The sequence below is a fragment of the Heliangelus exortis genome, chromosome 1 (genome assembly GCF_036169615.1).
Source record: "Heliangelus exortis chromosome 1, bHelExo1.hap1, whole genome shotgun sequence".
NCBI classification, from domain to species: Eukaryota; Metazoa; Chordata; class Aves; order Apodiformes; family Trochilidae; genus Heliangelus; species Heliangelus exortis.
In genome coordinates, this window is record NC_092422.1 from 130,221,839 (window position 1) to 130,245,311 (window position 23,473).

The window sequence follows — 23,473 nt, forward strand, 5'->3', positions numbered from 1 at the left end:
GGCATCTTGGGGCTGGCTTGACTGTAGATGCTCTCATACTATGTCTGGACAGCTTATAGTCCACCTAAAGGATCCCAGCAGCCTACGTAGTGTTATGGAAGGACCTCTAATCCTCAGTGCTGTACTAGCAAGAGCTGTATTTGGAGTATACAGATGAGCCATTTGGGAGTTCTCTATTTCTGGTTAAATTATGTGAGAAAAAAGATCCAGGTGTTAAGCTTCATAGTCAGGAGGGTTTACTGCTAATAACTTGTACACATGGATTTATAAATTAACTTAGACTGGGAGGGACCGCTAGGGTCCATCTGCTCCAGGTAGAACAGATTCCTAAAGGCTTTGCTTAAACAAGTTCTGAGTGTCTGAAAGGGTGAAGGTTCCATAACCATGTAGGTAGATCTCTACTAGCCTCATTACAAGATGTCATTTTCTTCCCTGTATTGTGATGTCCAAAACTGACATAGCTTTCCAGATGCGCTTGTGTAGGTACAAAACAGGGTCCCTTGTCCTGCTTGGCTTTTCTCTTGCTTGCTGATACGGCCAAGGGTATAGCTGGCCTTCTTTGCTGCAAGGGCATAGTGCTGATTTATGTTCATGGTTCAGAGTCACAGCTATAAGTGGAAGAACCAAAAGGCTGTGCATGTGCCTGCCCACTCTTGAGCAGAACCAGCCAAAAATGGTGCAGCTTCCCACACGTGTTTCATGAAATCAGTGTCAGGGAGGCCATGAACCGGCCTCTGAGGGCCCACAACCATCCCTGCTTTTATAGAGCTGTATCTCTTAAGGTGGTAATCAGCTGGTGATGTGAACACCATTTATGGATCTGAAAAGCTGGGGAAGCTGTGTAATGCCTGACTGAAGGAGCATAGGGATTCCTCTGAAATCATTCAGTCATGGATGGTATACAGGAGGTCTGTGTGCATCTCCATTATCCAGATTGCAGTGGGAGCTGTGTGCTCCCAGCAATGCAGGCTGAATGTCCCCACTGCCAGCCCCACAGCTCCATCCAGAGCATGACAGCCCCAGCAAGTGGAGCAGTGGCCTCAGGTGTGGGATGACTGACCAAACAGCTGGGACCCTCTAGGGAAGGCAGCCATGGAAGATAACCCAAACATACTTGAAAACTTCCTGATTTATAGTGAGGGTGACCTTTGCGGTATAGAACACTTGGGTTGGCCAGCTTGGGGTATTTGCACCTTCATAGTTCAGAACTACCCTTGGCCTCTGTCAGTGTGGGAACCTGTACAACAGAGCATCTTTCATTCTCACAGAACTGGACTCTGCAGTGTCTCAAAACTGCAGTTTCTCTAAATACAGAAAATATTTTAGAATTCTTTCCCAGCAAAACCAGGACAAGTATGTATATGCAGCTCTTCTTGTAGGCCATGAATCACTTTTTGCAAAAATACATACTATATATATCTCTTGCTGTAGATCTAACATATACTTATGTTTCATGTTCATTCATGTAATCCAACCTTGGAATAGATTTCTCAACATCTTTTCTTTTTTTACTCTATCTTCTTATCATACATTGGAAACTTTCTCTCCAAGTTATCATGCAGATTCATACTGAGATGAGAAGATGGGACATATGTATTCTACAATGAAATATTATTATCTCTATGCCTTCTAATACATTTACCTCTACTACAGCAGTAGGAAAGCTATTAGGAGAGCTAGTAATTTTACTAGTAGTAAAAAAAATAAAATAGCTTCAAGATGTTGCTGGAATACCCCAAAACAACCTTAAAATGTGCAAGAGTTTTTCACTTTCTAGAACTATGTTTTTAATGCAATTTCATTATGTCACCCAAACCAGGACACATTAACAGTTTTTCCTTTTCTTCCAGAAAACTCTGTATTTGTTCTTTCAGTTAAAAAAGAAATACCATAACCATTCTTCCATGATAGAAAGTATGAGTAATCTTTGCCTTCAGTTCATACCACTTCAGTCAGAGTTGAAGAGTTGGCTTTCCTTGTAAGGCACAGAAAAGTGTCTGATACAGTGATAAACATAATCTGTGCAGCTCTTGCTGGAACCATCAGCACTATCTGAAACTGAATGTTATTACTATTCATCATCAACATCAATTGCCTCGGGATGTAATTTCTAAAGTCCTTGCCTCATCTTTTTTTTTTTATGTTTGGTTTCTTATCTTGACTTCTTTATCCTTGCCATAATGTTTATAATGTTCCACACAGGAACTGTAATTAAACCTTTTCTTTGCTCTGTGCCTTCAGCCTCTAATGTATTGTATAATGTTATAGTACTAAAGTTAGAAGAGACAGAATCCACTAATGTAAACTTCTGGGAAGGTTTCCAGAAGTACATTCTGATTTGAATAATGTAATTTATTGCACTGACATATGACTGCTGGTAATGCTGTATCAAGATCTCTCTGCATCTATCATGGGAATCTGTGACTTTTGTGACTTAAGAGTTTGTAAAATGGCTCATGGTGAAAGAACCCAGGTAATCTGAAGTCTGAGGATGCTTATGAACAGCCTCTTTCTACTTCTTCATAACTGATCCCCTATCTGTTTTTAATTGTTATGTAAATGTGTGTATTATCATTTAAATTAAGATAATTCAGATATTTTCTAGCTTTTGTTCTTCACAGTCTAAGAGAAATGTTTAGCTGTGGGGGCACAGGGATTTCTGTTGTGGGTTGTTCGTTGATTTGGTGTTTTTTTTAGTTTCTATGACTTGTTTGTATTAACTGTATAATTTTACTCCCAGTTCTCTCAAGTTCTTCCTCCATTTTCCCTTCCTTAGCACCATGTAATAATTACGTTGCATTTGAACTAGACTTCCTGTATGTGACTCACTCTATACAGATTGCATTATTTAGCCCAAAGTTTTTATTACTAAACTCCTTAAAAATCTGTTGCATACAAGATGACTGACATTTCCAGGTTGTGTCCTTACTGTTTTCCATTTGGACATTTTAGTAGTCTCAAGGCAGGTTTAATAGAACCTACACTTTTCCAATTAGAACTCATTTTGCAGTGTTGAGCTAGTTTGATCTTTGACTATCATAACTTTTCAGATTCAAACCTTTTAGTTAAATGCCTTAATTGACTTCTAGTTCTTTATATATTTGCTTGATGGCATTGACCCCAAGAATATGGTCCCTTCACTTGAACATGATGTTCTAGTAGCCTAATTTAATGTCAGCCTATATGACTATGTAGAAGCTGCTGAATCTCAGCTTCCTTTATAGAAACTGCCTTTATATTTTTGGCATCCCCTTGACAGATACTGTTAAAGCATCATTCAGCTTTAAACCAATGCTTATATTAAAAATAGAATAGATTTTAGATCTGTATTTTTATACTTTGCTTTAAAACAAGTTTACTGCTTTTTTCTTAAACTCCAAGGAAGCTCAAATGTAGAGCTTCCTCACAAAACTACTGCTTATAGTATCAAAAAGTTCTATGTTTCTAAAAATGGACCAGTTTGCCGTTAGAACTAAGGAGGAATTGGAACCTGTGTTCTGAACACAGAGAAGTTGTCCTTAGAGAAAGGTCATAATACAGCGAGAAACAGAGCCCCGGGTTTACACAGTGTCAGATTCAGCTAGGAATCAAGATCCACAGTGCTTGTGTTGATGCTCAGTCTTCAATTAATTGAAGAAAGATAGATGATCTGAATATGACATATTCCCAGTGGAATTGCACAGGGTGGTAGGGAGGTGGAGGAGAGCTTGCTGTAGGTTGAAGTTTCTCTACTGTTGCTGTTTCTGTACCAGGATGCCCGGACTCTCACAGCTTTGTTGAGGCTGGGCTTGTGGGGTGGAGACAGGGCTCCAGATGATGCAATAACCTCCTGCTTCTGGGCTTCAGAATTATAGTAAGCCTAACCCCACTCCATCATCCAGTGTTTTGGGTAAGAAGCTTAGAGATCACATTCAGTTCAGGGCTGTGCCCTCCTCTTGATGGATATGAACTGAGTATCAGTCAGGAAAGATTCAGTTTTAAAAAACAGTTTACATGAAGCCTCTCCTGGGCTGGGCTAGAGCCACGTAACTTCCTTCTTCTGTGCCTCTCAGGTGTTTTCTGGTATCAAAATGCCAGTCATATAAAATCAGTAGAACAAGTTTGGCATAACTTTTTTGCATTGGCATCCATATGTTTCCAATGTTTGTATTGCATATCCCCTTCTCTCTGATTCCAACACAATGTCAGTCTTCTCTACCATTTTTGTTTTTCAGTAATTCATAACCTGCAGTTTGACAGTCAGTCTGTTTCTCCTTTAAGCAGGTCTTTCAAATCAGAAGGAAAAGTGGCAGAAGGAAAAGTGGCAGAAGGAAAAGTGGCAGAATCAATGTGATGCAGTTGGAATTCAAATAATTTTATATATATTTACAGAATTCATTTGTTCTCTTTTTCATTGTCAAAATTTGCAAGCTAGTTTAATAGTGAATGTCCTCCAGAACATGCATACTATCATTGCAGAAAAAAGTGTTTTCAAAACAAGTTATGTGGATGTAGTTTAAACTATATTCCAAAATTCAGTTACTATACAGCATATAATTTACTTGTTATATTTCAAATGCACAGTTAATAAAATGGTGTACATCGGTTTACCCATAGTTTACACATAATTTACCCATAGTAAAACAGCAAATAGAAATAAAAATTTTGCTTCAGTCAACTCAGTTTCTATTGACATTGAGCACTCTTTCAAGCTCCACTCTGAGTCTCAGGTTTTAATGAAGACTTCAGATTTATTTTTTTACATGGTTTGCATTTATGGCCAGCTTAAAACATGGCACAGTAAAGCCTGAAAAAAACCAGCTCCCAAGTGTCTAAAAACACAGAAGCTAGTATGATCCACAAATTCATAATGTTTTTTAAAGTTCATTTTCAAGCTTGTCTTTTGGGATTTAGGGTTTGATATCTTTTGTTTGAATAGTTTCAGTTGGCAAAACTAAAGATCCTCAAATCCTCTGCAATCCAGTCTCAATGCCAGTATGCAGGTATTTACATTTACTGAACTATTAATTAGAAGGGAAAGGAAAGATTAACAAAAAATCATTTGACTTTATTTGGCCTCTCCAAAGACAAAATGCTTTTTTTCCATGCTCTCCTATTAATTATCATAAGGTAAACACTAAACAGCCAGTGTTCCAAGATATTTGGTGAAAGCTACAGCATCTTCTAAAAAAAAAAACAAAAAAGAGGAGTAGTAGAAAGTAGCAGCAATAGTAAAATCTTCCTTGAACAGTCAGAAGACTTTTCCACTCTTTGCAAAACACTGTTATATACAGGTAAAATAGTACAGAACAGGTACCTCAGACTGAATCTCTGCCTAAAACCAAGTAAGAGGATTCCATCTGATAAACATCCAGATGGCTATGTATATTCTGGAAATGTCCCAGGAGACCTTCCCAGGGGACACCTTACCTTACCTGTAGTATTATTTTCTTGCTAACATGCCCTGGATTTGCCTTGGAGCAGCAGCTTATTTGTCTAATTTAGTAGTATATTTTAGCATGAATGTGCCCCGCAGTCTGACATATGCTGGACTGATGGGATTGTTTTATATGAAAACATTAAATATTTTAATTCAACTGACAGCAGAAGACCCATATTTGCATCTCTGTCAACTGCTTTCATGGCAGGTTCTCTTCTATAACTTTCCTGTTACATCTCAGTAAATGTGTCTGTTTTCTGATGATTTAGAATTCCAGAGCTTTTCCTGGCTTCACTGGTTCAATCACCTATTCTTGTGCCTCCTAACTATTTGGCTTATTATCATGGTAACTGGGTTTAGAAATTGTATGCTCCTAATAAGTCTGCACAGAATCTGAAAAACACAATTGAACATGACTGTAGATATTTTCATATTCTTGGGTCTGCACATACCCTTAACAGCTCTTAACCTCTTGACCTTTGTGATTCCTGTGCAATCATTTCACTGTTAGTTGAACTCGACCCTGCCCACCTCCTTGTGATACAAGAAATCCCTCATGCTTGTTCTACGATTTCACTAGTTCCAGTTGAAGTTTGACGTGGCTCCAGTCCTGCAGACTTTACAAAAAAAATCAGTTCCACACCAAACCCATGAGATCTCAGATCTGGAAGTCAGGCAAGATTAGACATTTAGGCTTTTTTGTATCTAAATAAAGTGGGAGAGATGGAAAAAACTCCAGTACATATTGATATTGTCTACCTTTGCTCTGTACTACCTCATAGACAACAAATTCATCTTCTTCAGCTCAGCAGCTACTGGAATGTACATTTCTTTTCTCAAATCAGGTGATTTTGTCAAAAGATTAAATCTGCTATTCTGAGGAAAAAGATCTGAGAACAGCACATCTCGGAACAAAGCAGGAGGTTCGTCTCCTTGATGAATGATTCTGGAACTTCTGGACCAAACAATGTCACAGCAATAAAGAATTCTGCTCTGCCTGAGGGCAGTAGAGAAAACAAGAGGGTGCTTACGTAAATAAGCTGTACTTCAGAAAGTGTAAAAGGAAAAAGGTGAGGAAAAAAGCAGAAGAGAAAGCTTTGCTGGCTTCAATGGGCATTCAAGGGTCTTGATCCTAAACTGGGCTCTGATGGTTTTCAACTCTAGAGGCTTTATGGATTCAAGACTGACTGATAGCTCACTGAATTAATGAACAGCTTCTTCTCTGAACTGGTACTCACTGGTGAGCGGGAAGTCTGTTGGCCTTGTAATTATCAGCAGGACAGACAGCCAACCAGGAATGCTTTGGAGACATTTTTAAATGGGAAGACAAGTTTTTGTTTCTCTTCCAAATAGGGCTTTATTTTGGCTTATCTACTTCTTTCTCTGATCCCCTGCCATTCTCTTCTTTTACCCTTCCCGTTTGTCTTCTTTTAAATAATCTTTCTCTAGTGTAGCTCCCCAAAATATTCTTGATTCATTGATGTTGGCAGAAAATGCCAATGTGTTTATAGGAATGTATTTGTTTCAATGAAACTGCAGCTGAGAGCAATTACGATTCCAACTTGGAATCCCTGTAACAAAATTAAAACTAAAAATCCCAAGAGCTCTTCTAGCTACTTAGTTTTAAGTTAGTGGCAGTCACTTGGGAATTGAGACTGTGAGTTCAAGTCCTTGTTCCATCCAATTTGGAGCTCGAATTAGAACCAAAAATTGGATCTGGGTCATCTGCATTTCAGTCAAGTGGCCTGCTCAGCAAGCCAGGAAGTCAGCATCTCTTATTCAACAAACATTTTTCATTTAAACAAATCCTGAATGGGAGGGATGCAGCTTTTTTGATGCTACACAGAGGATTCACCTGTTTCCAGCCCCCTGTGCTCTGCCTGTCCTAAGTTGTGTGGCAGTTCCAGGAATAGGCTCAGTTTCAATAGACACATGCCTTTCTAGTAAGTAAATAACATCAAAAGCTTTGCTAAACAGGATTTTTATACTCTGGCTGGCACTTTGGTTAAGCTCTGGACTGTCACTCTTCCTGGCACTGCAGAGATGTTCTGTCTGGTCCCAGAGATTGAGCCAGGAAACGTGGAGAGGGAACTTGGGAGATTCAGGCTCCTCACTCCCCATTAATAACAACCCTAATCTCAGCCCTCCCCCATCCTCAGGTCCAAGGTTGGAAAACGGAGCAGGGAAAGAAGACAGGGGACTTGCACCCAGATAACAGCCACAGCAGAACTTGACTGAAACCCTTTTTCTTTAGGCAAAACACAGGTAAATGAAAATTTAGTGGTTTGTAATCTGTTTGAAATATAGAAATATTTGAAACCTATTTGAAAAGATTACTTTTGTGTTTGCTTCATTTTCTCCCGAAATTTACAAGTGAGCTACATGCATCCAAACTCAAATAAAAAGCACAAGCAAACAGGTACGTGGAATAACCAGCTGCCTCCTATCTCATATAGGCCTATTTTAACAGCCTGTTTTAACTTTCCTTGTTCTCCCAAAAAGACATTTTAAACTCAGTTTTTAAGAGCTTTTTGGTATTATCAAACCAGCTCAGCACAGCAGGCATTTGCATCATTTTCTCATATTATTTAAAGCCTTCTTTCAAGTGTGTATGTACTCCATTGCATTCTGGGAATTCTGGAGATTATAAATAAAAGCATCTTTTCTTGAAAGAACCTCCTGGCAGGTTCTTTAAACAGAAGCTTCTCTGCATAACATTAGAGAATGCAGTGTAAAGTTCACTGTTATAGGAAAAAAATTCCTCCCACTTATCAAAGAATTATTTTAGGCACATTAGTTTAAAACATTCCTTTAAAACATTGACTAAAAAACACAGCAAGCCCATTTGTCTCCTCAATATATATGTTTGCTTTTCCACTTCTAGGCTATAACTTCATCTTTTTGTTGCTTGTTTGCTTACTGCATGTATTTTCTAAAAGCACACAGATCAACCTGCAAACACCACGACCTTATCACAAAGTGCCCAGATGGATATAGGCAGGTAGCAAGGCAGCTATGTGAAAAGCAGGGATTTTCCTTTGCACTTTCTGGCAAGTCTTCCTGGGAGATGGGAAGGGATTTGCTCAGTCTTTCTTCAGCGAAGGTTGGATTATTACTCTCAGATCCAATGGGAGATTCATACTGGGTGTGTGGTGTGAAACAAGAGGTTTGTATGCAAGATCATTAGGATTTCAGAAAAAAACTAGTTATTCAAACCATTTAGTTAAAAGTTTTCAGCTAACCCTGAGTTGTTACACAGTGCTTTGTGGAGGATTGGTTATGTAGCACACAGAAGCTCAGAGAGTTCCAGAAAAAGGTCCACCCAAATGTAAGAGATAATGACATACTCAAAATGTCAGCTTACTAGTTACACAAGCCACTTTTATCTGGAGTTTTTAAATATATGACAGGTCTCTTCTCTCCCACATTCCCACATCAGAATGAAGAAGATTAGGAGAGAAAATAGGAGTTAATAGTAATTGCTGAGACGAAAAGTACATGGCCAACGGCCTTCTTCATTGATGAGAACAATAACCTTTTCTGTGGATACAAGACATACTTTCAGGAATGTGGCTCACAAATAGAAAATCAGTAAGGAGAACGTTCAGATTCTGCTGCCTGTGTACTAAATGTTTACTGGTCAAAATCAGAGCTTAATAGGCAGATCTGTGACCTATTGAGTTTTACAATACTTCACAATTTGAATCTGGTGTAGAAGGATCCCAGCTGAAATTGAGACTTATTATGAAGACCCACTATGTAGTTTCACAAACTAACAAGGAAAAATAAGTTTTTTGAAAAATATGGGAAATGGTAGCTTATAAAAAGAATACTTCTTTCTCTGACGAAAGGGGTTCCCAATTATTTTCAGAGCTGATTTCAGCAGGAAATTCAACATATCACACACATCAGTGGGGGAGAAAAGGGATGATCATGGCTATTGGTACATGACTTAATGAAAAAGCTCTTCTTAAAGACTTTGACCCACAGGATACAAAATGTAAGATAATATGTAGATGATTCACATCTTAATTCAGTAAATGTTTGTCTTTCTTCCTGCCATATAAATGCATGTTTTAGCTCTTGCCAAATGCTATTGAATTAAATTAAAAATACATAGGCTGATATTTTTCAGAATCAGACTTCACAGAATATTACAACAGGAACCTAAAGAACCCATTGAATTCTGGTTTAATTTTATAATATTCTGGCTAATAATGTCTAATAAAGTATCCATTAAAAGACCATCATGCTAATTTTACTGGGAACATATAATAGATGGTGTTGGAATGCTTCCATTAAATTAATGCTAGAGACTTAAGTAGATGTTGTTATTAACAATATCTTGAATAGATGCTGTTATTAAAAAGAGTAAAACAACATTAATTAAAAGCAATCTAAGACTTCACTGACAAAAGAAAAGCTCTTTAGCAAATAGGCCCCAAAATATTAGCAGTAACAAAACATTTTCTTCTTTGGTTCCCTGTATTCTACCTTTATTTTCTCATTAGTGTAATGACCTCAACTGTGCCATGTAAACACATGAAATGCCAATTGGATATAAAATATTTGCTACCATAGTGACAGAATGCTTCTTAGTTTTTTTTCCATTATTTTTATTTTCAAATTAGTAAATGCAAAGTTTAACAGTGCCAAAACAGTCTTTATGTCCAAGCTTTATTTCATGCTAATTTCTGTGTATTTGTTTACATAAATTTATAATTTTCAAGATTTTTTTTTTCATTCATTGTAATTCATAAAGCATATAAGTTCATAAAGCTACTGGAAGGCAAGAAATGGCCATATTTGACAGGCATATATGTAGGCCTCATCAAATATGATGATGATGGAGCTGAAGCAAGTGCAGAAAAATATGAAAGCTAAAAGCCATGATTTATTTCAAATACCACACTATAACATATCTTACAGATAACAGACACCTTCCACTAGACAAGGTTGCCCAAAGCCCCATCTAACCAGTCCTTGAACACTTTCAGGGAGGAGACATCCACAGCTTCTCTAGGCAACTTGTTCCAGTGTCTCACCGAGCTCACAGGAAATAATTTCTTCCTAATAACCAATCTAAGTCTACCCTCTTTCAGCTTGAAACCATCACCCCTCATCCTATCATTATGTGCCCTTTCAAAAACTCCATATTTTCTGTAGGCCCTCATACCATAAGAGTGGAAAAAAACAGAGCAGAAATAAATCCACGAGAAAGAAAATATCATGAAGAAAATGCTCATAGTCACCTCTCCGGTAGGGAACAAGATTTACATCACTTTGTAGACTCATATTTCCTGACATTTGTCCTAGCATATTATGATCAAAGAACTAAAGCAGTGGCTGGGAAGTGCCACAGGAAGGATTAAATTAAATGATTATGTAAACTTCCAAAGAAAGGCAGCTTCCACTTGTATCCTGGCTGCTAGAAACCATTTAGAGTTTTTTTAGAAACCATCTCTTTTTCAGTATAGCAGGCTCCTGTTTTGGGACCTCTGATGATTTTGGCTAGTTTGTTTGGCATCTATTGCCCCAGTTACCATCTCCTTGAACAGAACTGGCTACCAACCCAGCAGCTGCTGTGTGCAGCCCATTCACCAGTGCCAACCAGCGAGAGACTGCAACCGAACCGCAGAAAAGGATCATATCATAAATCATACACTGAGGTACTATCAGGTTGGTAGGGGATTAAATGTCTCATGGACAATGCTGAGGGGAAACTGCACAATAGCCTCATATTTGTATTGAAGAATTATTCCAAGAATGTAAGAGAGCTTTGCATTTCAAAGTAAAAATAATAAAAAAATTTAAATTTTAAAAATAAAATTTACTCCCCTGTTCTACTCCAGTTGCTTAATATATTTCAGGCAAGGAATTCAATTCAGTGAAAGCTAAGGATATTGAACACTGGAAGGCTTTTTAAAACAAAAGAGATGGGTTTATAGCCTATGTAAAGCAAAAATAATCAGATCTTATTCATGTGCTAAACTGATTACGTTCAGCATCAGTACTCCACAACAGACACGGTCAAAAGGGAACAGGACTGTAAAGGTAGATGGATCATGGTTATCCCAAAACTGTCTGGGATTTTTCTTGATTTTTTTTCCTTTTTTCCCTTAGCAGGAAGAAAGCAGAACTGATGCTCACATTAACGGACCCTTCCTCTCAGCAGTCGATTTTCTGATGTTCGATAAAGATTTTTTTTAACTTTCCATTTTCATTTTCCTTTATAGAAGTAGTTACAACCCAGGTGCCAAAAATGCATGTGGAATATGTATGATACTACCAACCAATAATGTCTCTGAAGTCTTTGGCTTTTAACTTACAGGCTCTCCATTATGTTCACTCTCCTCAGAAAAAAAAAAAACCCAACCTTTTCAATTCATCTCTATTTCCTACAATCCAAATAATTCAGCTTCTTGCATACTGAGGGATAACTGTGCAAAGAGTGCAAAGAGAATACTTAATGTTACCATGCTGGCTTCATACTTTTTACTTGTTTTGAACAGCTACACCAGGGAAAGCAGTGAACCATCAGTCTTTAGTAGCCTTTTGCATGCAGTTTATGGACATTTTCTTTCATTAGGGAAAAAATTGTTTTAATTTTCATAACATTAACTCATTCTATTAACAATTAATTCATAACTTACCTATGCATCCTTGATTATAGAGGGATGAGCAGGTAGATGGTGTTTTAATGAGTACCAGCTAGTAAGGCTGAAGAGTTAAAAATACTGTAAATTTTTCTTACTGATATTTTCTGAGATGACCATCTGATTTTATTTTATTCTTAATTTATTTATTTTAATAATTCATTTAATAATTCAAACTGATCTCTGAGGAAATATTTGGTGTTTCCTTACCCCTTGTTTACCACATGTATCCATGACTTCAGGGCAGATCTTATGGATGCATGTATATGAGCTAAGGTTGATTGAAACCTTGTAGGTTTGTGATATTCTTACATAAGCTTGCAAACACAAGTATAGTATAAAGTTTTTGTCAATATTCAAAATCACCACTTTCATAAATAACAGGGTGCTTTTTTAAAATTTGGAATTCCAACAGTATTTTAGAAAGAACCCAGCCAGCCAGGTCACAAATAATAATGACTGAATGAATTTTAATGAAATGAATGGCTCTTTTTTCTCTCAAGGAGGGAAAAGACCATTTCCATTTGGGTATGGAAAAGCTGAAAGAGTTATAAAGCTCTCAAAACACTAATTTTTAGCTTTGGAATCAATTCAGGCAGAAAAAAGCCCCACTACCTTATGCATTCTCTTTCTGACAACAAAATATTTGACCTGTGTTACACTATTAGAAAGAAAAAGTAGAGCAAATGGCCTTGAAAATAGAGAAGTTCCTAAATTGAACAGCTGGATCATTCATCTTATTTCGTGGTTTCCCTCAACATCAAAGGAAGCTGCTAAGCTACCTGCAAGTCAATTATTTGCAATGCCAAACCTTTCAGAAAAAAAGATGATTACTTAATAGAGATTCCTTAATTTTCGTAGTCAAACTGCCCATGAATGAAGAGGAGGTGATTTAAAGAGCTGGCACTGGCAAGTAGAAAGGCTGTCAGAGAAAAACTGACTGTAGAAAATAATCTTGGATTGTATGATAATGAGATGAATCATTTTGTATTCATAGATTAAAAAAATATATGGAAAGATAAAGAAATTTTTATTTTAAAATTATTATTTTTCAAAAGGGCAAAATTGAATAAACCTTGATAAACTGAAAAAAATCTCTCAGTGTTAACAATCAGACTGAGGATGCCAGGACTCATGTATGAAGGAAGATATAAATTATTTCCAGTCATTGGATGTAAAACTGTCTAGAATTTATATTTCAAACAAGACATGGGTTAAAAAACCTGCAGGCTAAAGATCTCCTAGCTGGCTGACTACTTCATGAAGGGCACTTCAGGACAAATAGAAAGCATATTAAGGAAGACTGATTAGCAAAGAAATGATAGTTTAAGAGGTCAAAAAGAGCAGGGATGAGAAACAATTTGAGAAATATATTAAAATAAGAAAAGGTTTTTCAGCAACCCAAGTAAAAAGAGAAGAAAAATATCCCTGGCTTCATGCAGTAGGAAGAAAACAAGAGCTTTGGCATGATGTCTTTAGTACCACAAAGAATTTTTTATTTTTCCAAACAGGAAGATCAGGAAAAAGCTCGAGGATAATGCAGAGAAAATGGTTATAGATACTTTCCACCAATCTTCATAGAAATGCCATATAAACATACAAATCACACAATAGTGACTTGTAAGAGAGTATACGTAATAAGTAATTTAATCAAATCATTTAATTAAGAAGAGTTACTATATGGTCAGAATGTAGAAAAAATAGTACTGAAATTTTCAATAATGCAATTTAATTTTCAATAAATGTGATTCAGACAAATGCAAACTTGCTGTTTTGTCTGCATGTGGGATATTAGAACAAACACATAGTGAATGAAAGCTCATTAGAGTTATTAGGGATAAGATAAAATTGATGAAATGTAACAAGAAATGACCAATAACTTTGCAAGAGTAGTCTGATAATGCATTTTCAAGACAAAGTCAATACAGACCTTAACTATGTTCATACTTGAAGCACTGGATAAGAGAGTCAAATGTAAAAACATAAGTGAAGTTGGAGAGGCCAGCCATTGAAGGTTAAAATAAAAGTGGATAAAAAGACCTTTCAGAGGCAGACAGATAAGTAGTGATGAAAGAATAGCAGTGGGCTGAAGAAAGTTTATGGGCAGTATTCCCAAGGGTCTGATTTTCTCTGATAATTTCATTAATGAGTGCCACCAGCAATAGGCTGAAACTTTCTGGTGGTAAAAAAGCAAATCAAATGAGGAATAGATTGGCAAGGATCTAGAGTAGACTTCTCAGGAAGACAAAGCTCTGTGCACCTTTCAGGATCAAATTGGATCTGATGAAAAGATGTCTCTTTCAGATATCTTTGCATTCACTAGGATGCTTCAGAACCAGGAGCACATCTTCAACCTTTTATTTCAATTTGCATTTCACAAACCACACGCTAAACTGGCATCTTACTTCCTGTTTGGATGCATAAGTAGTTTACATGTTCTTTGAACAGTCTGCCCACAGTCTACAGATGCTCTGGAGTCAGAAAGATAGTGTTTGGGAATCTGAGTGTATCCAATTGCCAGCTTAGTAGTGCCAATAAAGCCCATAACATACACACTGGGACCCAATGCTAATACCAGATCAGACTGAATAAGAAAAAAGATTGGTTAGATATTTTGGCAAGGCAATAAAGCACTGATGGAGTATATACTAACAGTACTTCCATTTACCTTAGTCTAATTTTACTCTCTGGTTTTTACTTCTATATTATCAAACTTTACATGTTACAACTATTCTCTGAATAGAAATTTTCTCTTTGTGTCTCTTAGATGCTAAACTGTTCAGCTGAAAAAGACCACGTTAGTGAGCACAAGATCGCTTCTCGATGGCTTCAGACTATCTGTACTGAGAGTTTCAACTGTTTCAGGTGAGGTATGAGCTCAGCTGCTCATCAAGAAAATAAGAAGAGACCTTGCATATGTCACCAGGATCTTCTAGTTGGTGCCTTCTGTCTTGGGAGCAGCACAGAGAGCTGGTGGAGCCCAAATTTAGCTCACAATATTCAGTTCACAGCACAAATGAGTGAAATCTGATTTTCTGCAAACAAGAAAGTGTAGTAGAGGTTGATCCTTGCTTCTTTTTCACTCCAGGTGGACAGTTAGATTATAACTGAACTCAGGTCTTGGTAGAATTATGCATAAAACATTTTCTTTAATCACGATGGTGTTTTCAACTTGAGTTCATTGAACCTGGGGAAGTCATTGTGCAATCACTGTTCTGTTGGAAGCACAGTTAGTGAAATGATCACTTTTGTGTTAGCTCTTCAGTGAAAACACAGCCTAAAAATCTGTCTTCACTGCAGAATTCATTTCAGCCTTAGGAATTCAGTAGTTTCTGCCCTACTTATGGGCAGTGCATTTAACAGACATACTCCCTCTCCCAGGTTATAAGTTTACAAGGAAATTTAGATGGAAAGGCTGCCTTGCTTGTGGCACAGCTTCTGTTACTTATGGTAGCTTTTAAAATGCTTCACTCTTCTTTCTCGATTCTATATCCATCCATACAAGTAAGTTTGAAAGAAGTGACTGCAAAGAATATTCATTGAGGGTCTGCAAGACCACGTGTGAACCATAACACAGTCTGACTACAGCTGCCTGTAACTGAGGGCAGCCATACCACCAAGTCTTACAGCTGCTGACCTTGCTGTGTTCACAGCAAGTCAAAGAAAGGCACCAGAACCAAGAACAGGTGGCCTTGAGTTGTGTGAACAGCCTACAGGCTGTTTAAACAGTTCTGATTTATTCAGTGTGACAGTCCCTGTATAATAAGGCTGGACTTGGCGACTGCATTTACGATGTTTCCAAAATTTCTTTGTGAATACGATAAGGAATATTCACTCTCTCATCACTTCTAAGGTGTTCTGAACAGCACCACTTGTGCACACAGCTCATTTCCTTTGCTATCACGTCATCTCTCAGCCAGCAGTGCTCAGGCAGAGCTTCCCATGTCTTGAACCCCTGTCAGTCCTTCTTTATAATCTGCTACCTTCTGCCATGGTGGTCATGTTCCTAATAAGTTCAGACTAATAGGATAAGTACTACTGAAATGATTTATTGATTTTTCTAGTTTTCTTGTTATACTTTTATTTTTTTCCCCTGGATTTTTTTCAAATTTAGATTCTGATCCTTCAGTCAGACTAATGAATTCAGTGGAACTGTAAAACAGGCACACAGGTCCACCCAAAAAAAATCCAAATCTGTACCTGGTTAGCTCTCTTGAGCAAGAATTTCTCAAGCTTGCTTTTTTCATACTACTACAGCAATAAATCACACATCCCATTAAAATATCCTTAACTCTGGTCTTAAATATGTTTGTTCCTGTCTCAAAAAAGCTGCCAATTGTTGTAGTCAAATATTTGGCAACTACATCTTATACTTTGCACTAGTCAATATCTTTACACATTCAGTTCTATTCTCAGTAAAATGAAATAAATGACCTGGCTGAATATAAATAACACCCTCGCTCATTCATTACAACTAAAATATTACAAGTGGGAAGGAACAAATACATAATGTGTCTATGCAAAGCTTGACATCTCAGCAAAAGTATGTCCCTATGAAACTGTTCTCTGCTAGATGTTTCTTTCAGGGAAAGTCACCTGCTCTGACCTGCTGATGAGGATGTGACACAACCATATGGCCAGAGGCACTTCCATCTTCTGCTCTAAAAGAGTGCTGTCATAGCCCTTAAGCACACTTCTCAGTACAGTCATGAAGAGGTCTGACCTTTGCTTTCAGCAGTAAAGAAATTCTTTGCAGATCAAAGTCTCCTCCAGTTTTTCACATTTTGTTCTATATTAATTCCCATGTGCTCGTATTTTCAAGGGTTGAGTCAAACTCTTCCTTTGAGGCAATCCTTCACATTTCCAGACCTAGGCCTTTCTCATGGCCTCCCTGAATTCTTCTCTCTCTGTTTCCCAGCTGCTTGGTGTGTCTCTCTGACCCACAGCAGAAGATACCTATAAAACCCACCATCACATAGAGTAGTGCTCCTATTCCCCACAGTTGCAGACTGTATTCTGTACTGGCCCTTTATTAGCATCCCAGTCAATAACCATCTGCAAGGCCTTGGAGACATAAGAAAGAGCCTTTTTATTTTCTTGATGAGCAGCTGAGTCTATATTTCACCTGCAAAAGTCAGCTGCAACTGTCTCACTGTGCAGATAGCCTGAAACCATAAAAAAACATTAAAAAGGGGTCTCTCTGGTATGTAAAGGGACCCTTTTCCAGACAAATTGTCAGATACCCTAGGGAGTGCTTGTATCTTCACATACAAGTTATATGCATAGACTGATGATCAGTAAGGCAACCCAATGGTTTTACAAAGCAGGGGAAGATCATGTCAGATCATCTCTATCTTCTATTAACCCAGAAGTATACAGTGAGCATTTGCTGACTTCTGAAATTTGTCAGAATTATTCTATCTTACAGAAGGCAGAAACTGAAGGAAACCCAATTATATCCCACTACTTATTTTTCATTGTATACAATGTCCTTGTTACATGGGCTCTTTTATCCTGGCTATCTGTTATTCACTAGCAACACTCTGTCATCACCTTTTAGAATCACATCAGCACTAGCAGCATGGTTAGCATCCTTATTCAGCAAAACACATATATTCCAAATTTTCACATGCCCCTGCAGCAAGAATATCTATAAAATGTACTAGGGGGGAAAAAAAAATCTCATTTTTATTGAAATTCTGACAAACAATATTGTATTTTTGCTGTTATTGAGGTTACAATAATAATAATATGGAAAATGTGTTTTGGCTCTTATAGGTAGATTTTTTTTCTTGGTAAAGTATCACTAGGAACTCTCTGCTTGATAAAGTTATAGAATTATGTTTATGTCTGGTATAAAAAAGGTAAATGAAAACAGGCAGGAAAAAAATATGATGGAACTTAAGAACAAAGCAATCAGATGCCCTAAGGAGAGGAGTTTTTTTTCTAAAAATCCACACACATCTCCAGTCAAGAGGCTGGGACAGAAAATTAGGACAATTTGAGTTGCATCATTTGCTCCAGCAGCATCCTGTCCACCTACCCTCTTCATCCATCTTTTCCATTAAACTTGACTGGGTGGGAGACTAGGCAATAAAAGGTAGTGAAGAAAGGTGGGTGCAACATTTTTCTTCCCTGGGAAATCAATACCACTCTTCTACAAATCAGGTTGCTGTTCCTCTGTGGTCTCATCCTGTGCATCAAACTAAACTGCAGTACAAATTTTCTTCCTTCATTTGCTTATTTTAAGCTCCAGCTAATTAGAGCTGTTTAATAGTATCAGTAAGATCACTCTACAGAAACATTTAAATAGTAGTCTTTTTCTGAGAATCATGACTACAGCGTATTTTTAAAGTGAATGTGGAATCTCAAACTATATGCAAGTGCCCATATTGCCCACAATAGCAACTGTGTGTGTGTGTATGTGTGAATCTATACCTAACTACACAAGCTGACACATACCTCACAAGGAAAGCAGTAAAAGGGCACTTTTCCTGGCCTTGAGGTTAGGAACTTAAGTGCAATGGAAATAAAAATGTTTGGCATGAATATAGAGGCTCCTGGGACATGGAGCATTTTTATTCCAGTGCATTGACCCCTATGCCTCTGTGAAAGAAATTTTCTGCCTTGTTTACTGTACTTCAGAATTTCAATTAATACCCTTCACAACTGCTTTGTGCAGTTAATTTGTCTAAGCTACTGGTTATCTCTCCTGCTATGGATTTCCACAGTCCTTAGCATAATGCATCACTGGTACCCAGCAATTCCTGTAAGTAGACACTGAATAAGCTAAAGAACTGGGCAGATTTTAACTGCCTTAAAGTGAATTAGGCATCACTCATAATTGAGTGTTTACTCAGTGTTTACTCAATTACATATTACTCATGGAGAGTATTTACTAAGTCCTTTGGAGAAGGGGTTTCTTTCTTCTTTTTCTTTCCTTCAAATTTTCTCAACTGAAAGACTGAGGAGCTGCTTATTGAATTTCACTTTGCAGTTCGTGGATCACTGGTCTGATTAAATAATAACAAGACTATTTCCATAAAAATGGACTTATTATTATGTTACTTTCAATTTTTTAGGTGGCCATTGCAGAAATAAAGCTCTAAAAGATACCTTTATTTTAGAATAGAGATTTGGGGTTTGGAGGGAAGCAGTCTTGTGCTGTACTTACATTATTTCAGTGCAAGATATCTCATATTCTGAATTGGGGTGCTAAGTTGTAATTTTTCTTGTCCACATTAAATGTTTGATTCACTGAGTGCTTATCATAAGTATGAACTGCTTCTGTTACAACTGATTTTTACTGTTTTGTTGGGTTTTTTTTAACTTAGACTAAGACTGAATGTCCAGTAATGAAAAAAGACTAATATTTACAATTGAAATAAAATATTTCAGTATTCCTAAATCAAAATGTTTCATTTTAAGTCCTTGTGCTGGCCCAAGGAATTAATTTTGAGCTACTGTAACTCTGAACTGCGTTCCCCAGGAGACCACACTATCATTATTCACTGACTTTTGGTGGTCCTGCTTTGGTCTTAGACTGGATTTCATGGCAGGTATTTACATTCATGATTTACTCAGATTTAAGAGATACCATAATGTATGAACCAACTTTGGTATAAGAGTGACCACAGTAAAGTTAAAGCTGAGTGACTGCTTTTTAGTAGTCACAGATAAGTTGCAAGAGAAAAATGAAGACATTTTTTCAGTTCAGGAAAAATTTTAGGAAAAATAACTTTTTAATTAGCATATTATGCAACATTACCTCAGCTCTGTATTGCTATAGTAATCTGATCATCAAAAGCTTTAATTTTTTTCTATTGGAAACTTGAACTATCAATTTCAATGCTGATCAATATATCTTTGGATTTTCTACGTCAGTTCATAAAGCTATTTTGCATGTACAACAGAAATTTATTGCATTTTGTTTCTCAACTATAAATAATTCAATATTTAACAACTTTTTACCATATGTCCAAGTACGTCTCCACAACGAAACTGTTTTTTTTCCAGCACATTTGAAGTAGAAATTAATATGACAAAAATATCAAGCTTTAGAATTAGAAGAAATGTTTTGAATATTGAACATTATAAAGTTACGAACTATGTATACGTATGCTGTTCAATCTCTTAGTACACGATGTTCTTCAGACAAAAATATTTGCATCTCACATCTTTTCAGGATTCAACCTTGGGAGTCATACAAGTATGAAACTGCTAGAATAAAACAGTTAGGTGGAAAGGACTTCTGGAGGCTGTGTTGTCCAATGTCCCAGTCAGGGGTCTGGCCCTTATCCAAGCTGAGTTCAAACATCTCCAATGATGCAGATGCTATAGACTCTGTGGGCAATATCTCTCAGTGTTTGACTGCTCTGACTGTGAAAAGTTTTTTGCTTATATCTAACTACAGTTTCATTTGCTGCAATTTGTATCCATTCCTTCTCTCCCTTCATGTAGCACCATAAAAGTCTGTTTCAGCCTTATCTACACCCTCCTATTAGGCTGTTGTATGCAGCCCTTCCTTCTCCAGGCTGAACAGATCCCTCTCTCTCAGCTGTTGTTATTTCTCTGATTACATGGTGCCATAAATGTAATGACCTAAGTAGACAATGTAATAAAAAGCAAATTGTGAAAATATGTAAGAGACACTGGTTCACTGCACCAGTTCTTCTCTTTTCTGGTTTATGTCACCCTTGTAGAGCACAGAGTTGCATATGGACACAGCTGCCTAGTTCTAAAATTCTTTTGGCAGGAAGACCTTTCCAGCTGCCAAGTGTAGTGAGAGCTCTCTTCTGGAGACTCCAGGAATCCAAGATTGATAGCTGCCTCCTGAGATCCTTCAACTTATAAAGAAAACTATCTGAGAAGCTTTATAAGTTTGCATGCCATATAACAAAGTTGTTATATAACATGTTATCTACATCATACTCTGCTGTGTATTCAGTGTATGAGCTGGGCATCAGCTGTATTTATTTTTCATGAATCTGTAAATGCAGCTTCCTTTTAGTGCTAATTGGCATCAGCAGCTGTGCTGGCAAAGGTAAATTTTCTCACATTTATAGTACTAGTTATACAACTTTCTCCTGTCTTAAAAATTATAAGGTAGGCAATACTTTCAACTGGCTATGTCTTTTCAGTGGCAGGGAAAGTAATTTCTGTTCACATGTTATACAAGAAACTAGTTCCTTTAATAGCAAATATCACCCTAATGTAAAAATAACAGAATGTAAAGATGCTGCTGTTTTTTGCAGTCCCTCTGGGGAGTGAATGTTCATAATTGCCTTAGTCCGAGTTCTTTGCTTTTTCTGGCTATATTCTTCTGTCTAAAAGTTGTTCATCTTCTCAGTTCAGAGAAGGCACTTTTTTTTCATTACATTAAATGGTTCTCCTTAAACATTCTCCTCAACAGCATAGTCTATAGCAGCAGCATAATACAGCAAAGCCTCATAAGCAATAAAGTACTGCTGTTTTTATATGATGCAAACTGGATTAAAATTTGCAAAGAATCCTGGTTTGATCCGTGCTTACAAACCAGAAAGAAAGAAAGCCAGAAGAAAATTGCTTATTACTGTTTTTCAAAGCTCTCACTTACACATACTACACAGCCAGTAAGAAATACTAATTCCTCTGGGAATCATAAACAAGAAGAAAATCCTTCCAAATGAAGCTACAGGAATGCTTTGCGTACCAGTTTTTGAATTTAGTTCAATCTCGGGATAAAGAAAAAGAATAATCACTTTTAAGCTTTTATTATTAGCTTTTGCTAAAGTCATAGGTTTCCTGAGGATGAATTTTAAACCAAGAAGAAAGTTTAGTCAACAATTACATTTCTTTACTATCTCTTTGCAAAGGTTTGCTTGATTGTTTGAAAAACTTCATCTTGTGTTTACTCCATTGCCAAATGAACCACAAGAAGATGTGGTCAGCTCCACACTGACCTGGCATCCACCTTCTGGCTGCCAGCTGGAGCTTGCTGGTATTATGGATTTTACATCTTGTGAATGTGGTCAGTTCAAAAAAAGTGGAGTATTTTGAGGGGAAGGTGGAGCTGCTTGTTTGTTGCTATAGAAGACACAGGCACAGCTGTAGTTTCATCTCATTTACAATCTCTCTAGCAAATGGAACTTTATTTATTTATAGCCCCTAAAGGAATAAAATAAGTAGTGTGAAAACAACAAATTCATGGTCTCAAAATGTCTGGCTGCTAATCATAAGCTTAACTGTTCTAAACATAGCCCACACACGTTTCTCAGTGAGAGAACTATTAGCCATCAAAAATATGTCAGGATGTGAGCCAAGCTGGACTTCAACAAAGAAGCTTGCATTCAAACTACTTTATTGTTCCAGCAAGACTACTGAAGTGGGAACTCTGTAATTGAACTTTGAGGATTACCACCCCTGTTCTCAATTTGATACAGTTCATAGCATTTTCAGATTGGGATATTAGAAGGGAGGAGATTTTGTGTATTTTCTAAGGGACTGATTATGTCTGGGACAGAGGAGTTCTTAATGTGCAGTTATAATTTTTGTTGCAGCTGAATCCACAGGGGGGATTCAAGCAGAAAGATTGCATGTTTACACCATAATCAAAGTTATATAGTTCTTTCCTATCAAAACAGTGCTGTGGTGTGAATCACACTTGCTGGATTCCACCTGTTGTCTAATCGGCTGTGTTAGCAAATTGTAAAATTAGGTCTCAGCATGAGGGGGGGACAAAAATCAATCTTTCTTCACTGACTTGTGTCATTATCTGGCCTTTGACTGGTTTTGCATTTAAAGACTCCCAGTTGAATCTCTCTTTCTTTTCAGAGCTCATCTAAGTGAACACTGTGATGAACAATTTTTTTGCCTTATCGATTTGAGAGCTAAAGGTGTCTCCCCCTCCTGGTCCCCAGATGTGCCCTGGTGTGCTTTGTTGTTAAAGGCAACAGTGACTGTATGTATTTCTCTTAAAAAATTATACTCTGTAGTTAGATGTGGACTTGTAAGAGAAGAACTTCTGTGGTATGATGTGCTCTCAATGTACGTAAGTCCCAGCCATATTTGGAAAAAAACCTTAATGCTCTGGGAAATGTCTGTAGGCTCAAAATTAACATCTCCCACTGGTAATTATGAAGTTGGCAAAGTTAGCTAATGTTCATGTAGCAGCAGCATGAAATTAAATATTTCTGTACCCTTCCACTCCAGGGCTAGAATAGAAGTCCAGGGAGAAAATATATCTGCAGTGCACTTGAATCATATAAGTTTCAATTAACAAAGGGTGTGTGTGTGTGTGTGTGTGTGTGTGTGTGTGTGTGTGTAAATTGTTTCAGGTGCCATTAGAAATTCAAGAAGGAAAAAAAAGCTATTTTTCAAAGGGCATAATTATCTACTATCTATGTGAGTGTTTTTAAAA

At 37.2% G+C, this 23,473-nt stretch overlaps 1 long non-coding RNA gene across 1 annotated transcript in view; it reads left to right on the top strand.

Moving 5' to 3' along the window:
• LOC139796766 (uncharacterized) overlaps nt 1–23,473 on the top strand; it is a 48,847-nt gene that overhangs the window by 7,352 nt on the left and 18,022 nt on the right. The window contains exon 2 of the long non-coding RNA XR_011726146.1: nt 14,843–14,940. This is a non-coding gene — a long non-coding RNA (uncharacterized lncRNA). The remainder of the gene's footprint in view (nt 1–14,842; nt 14,941–23,473) is intronic.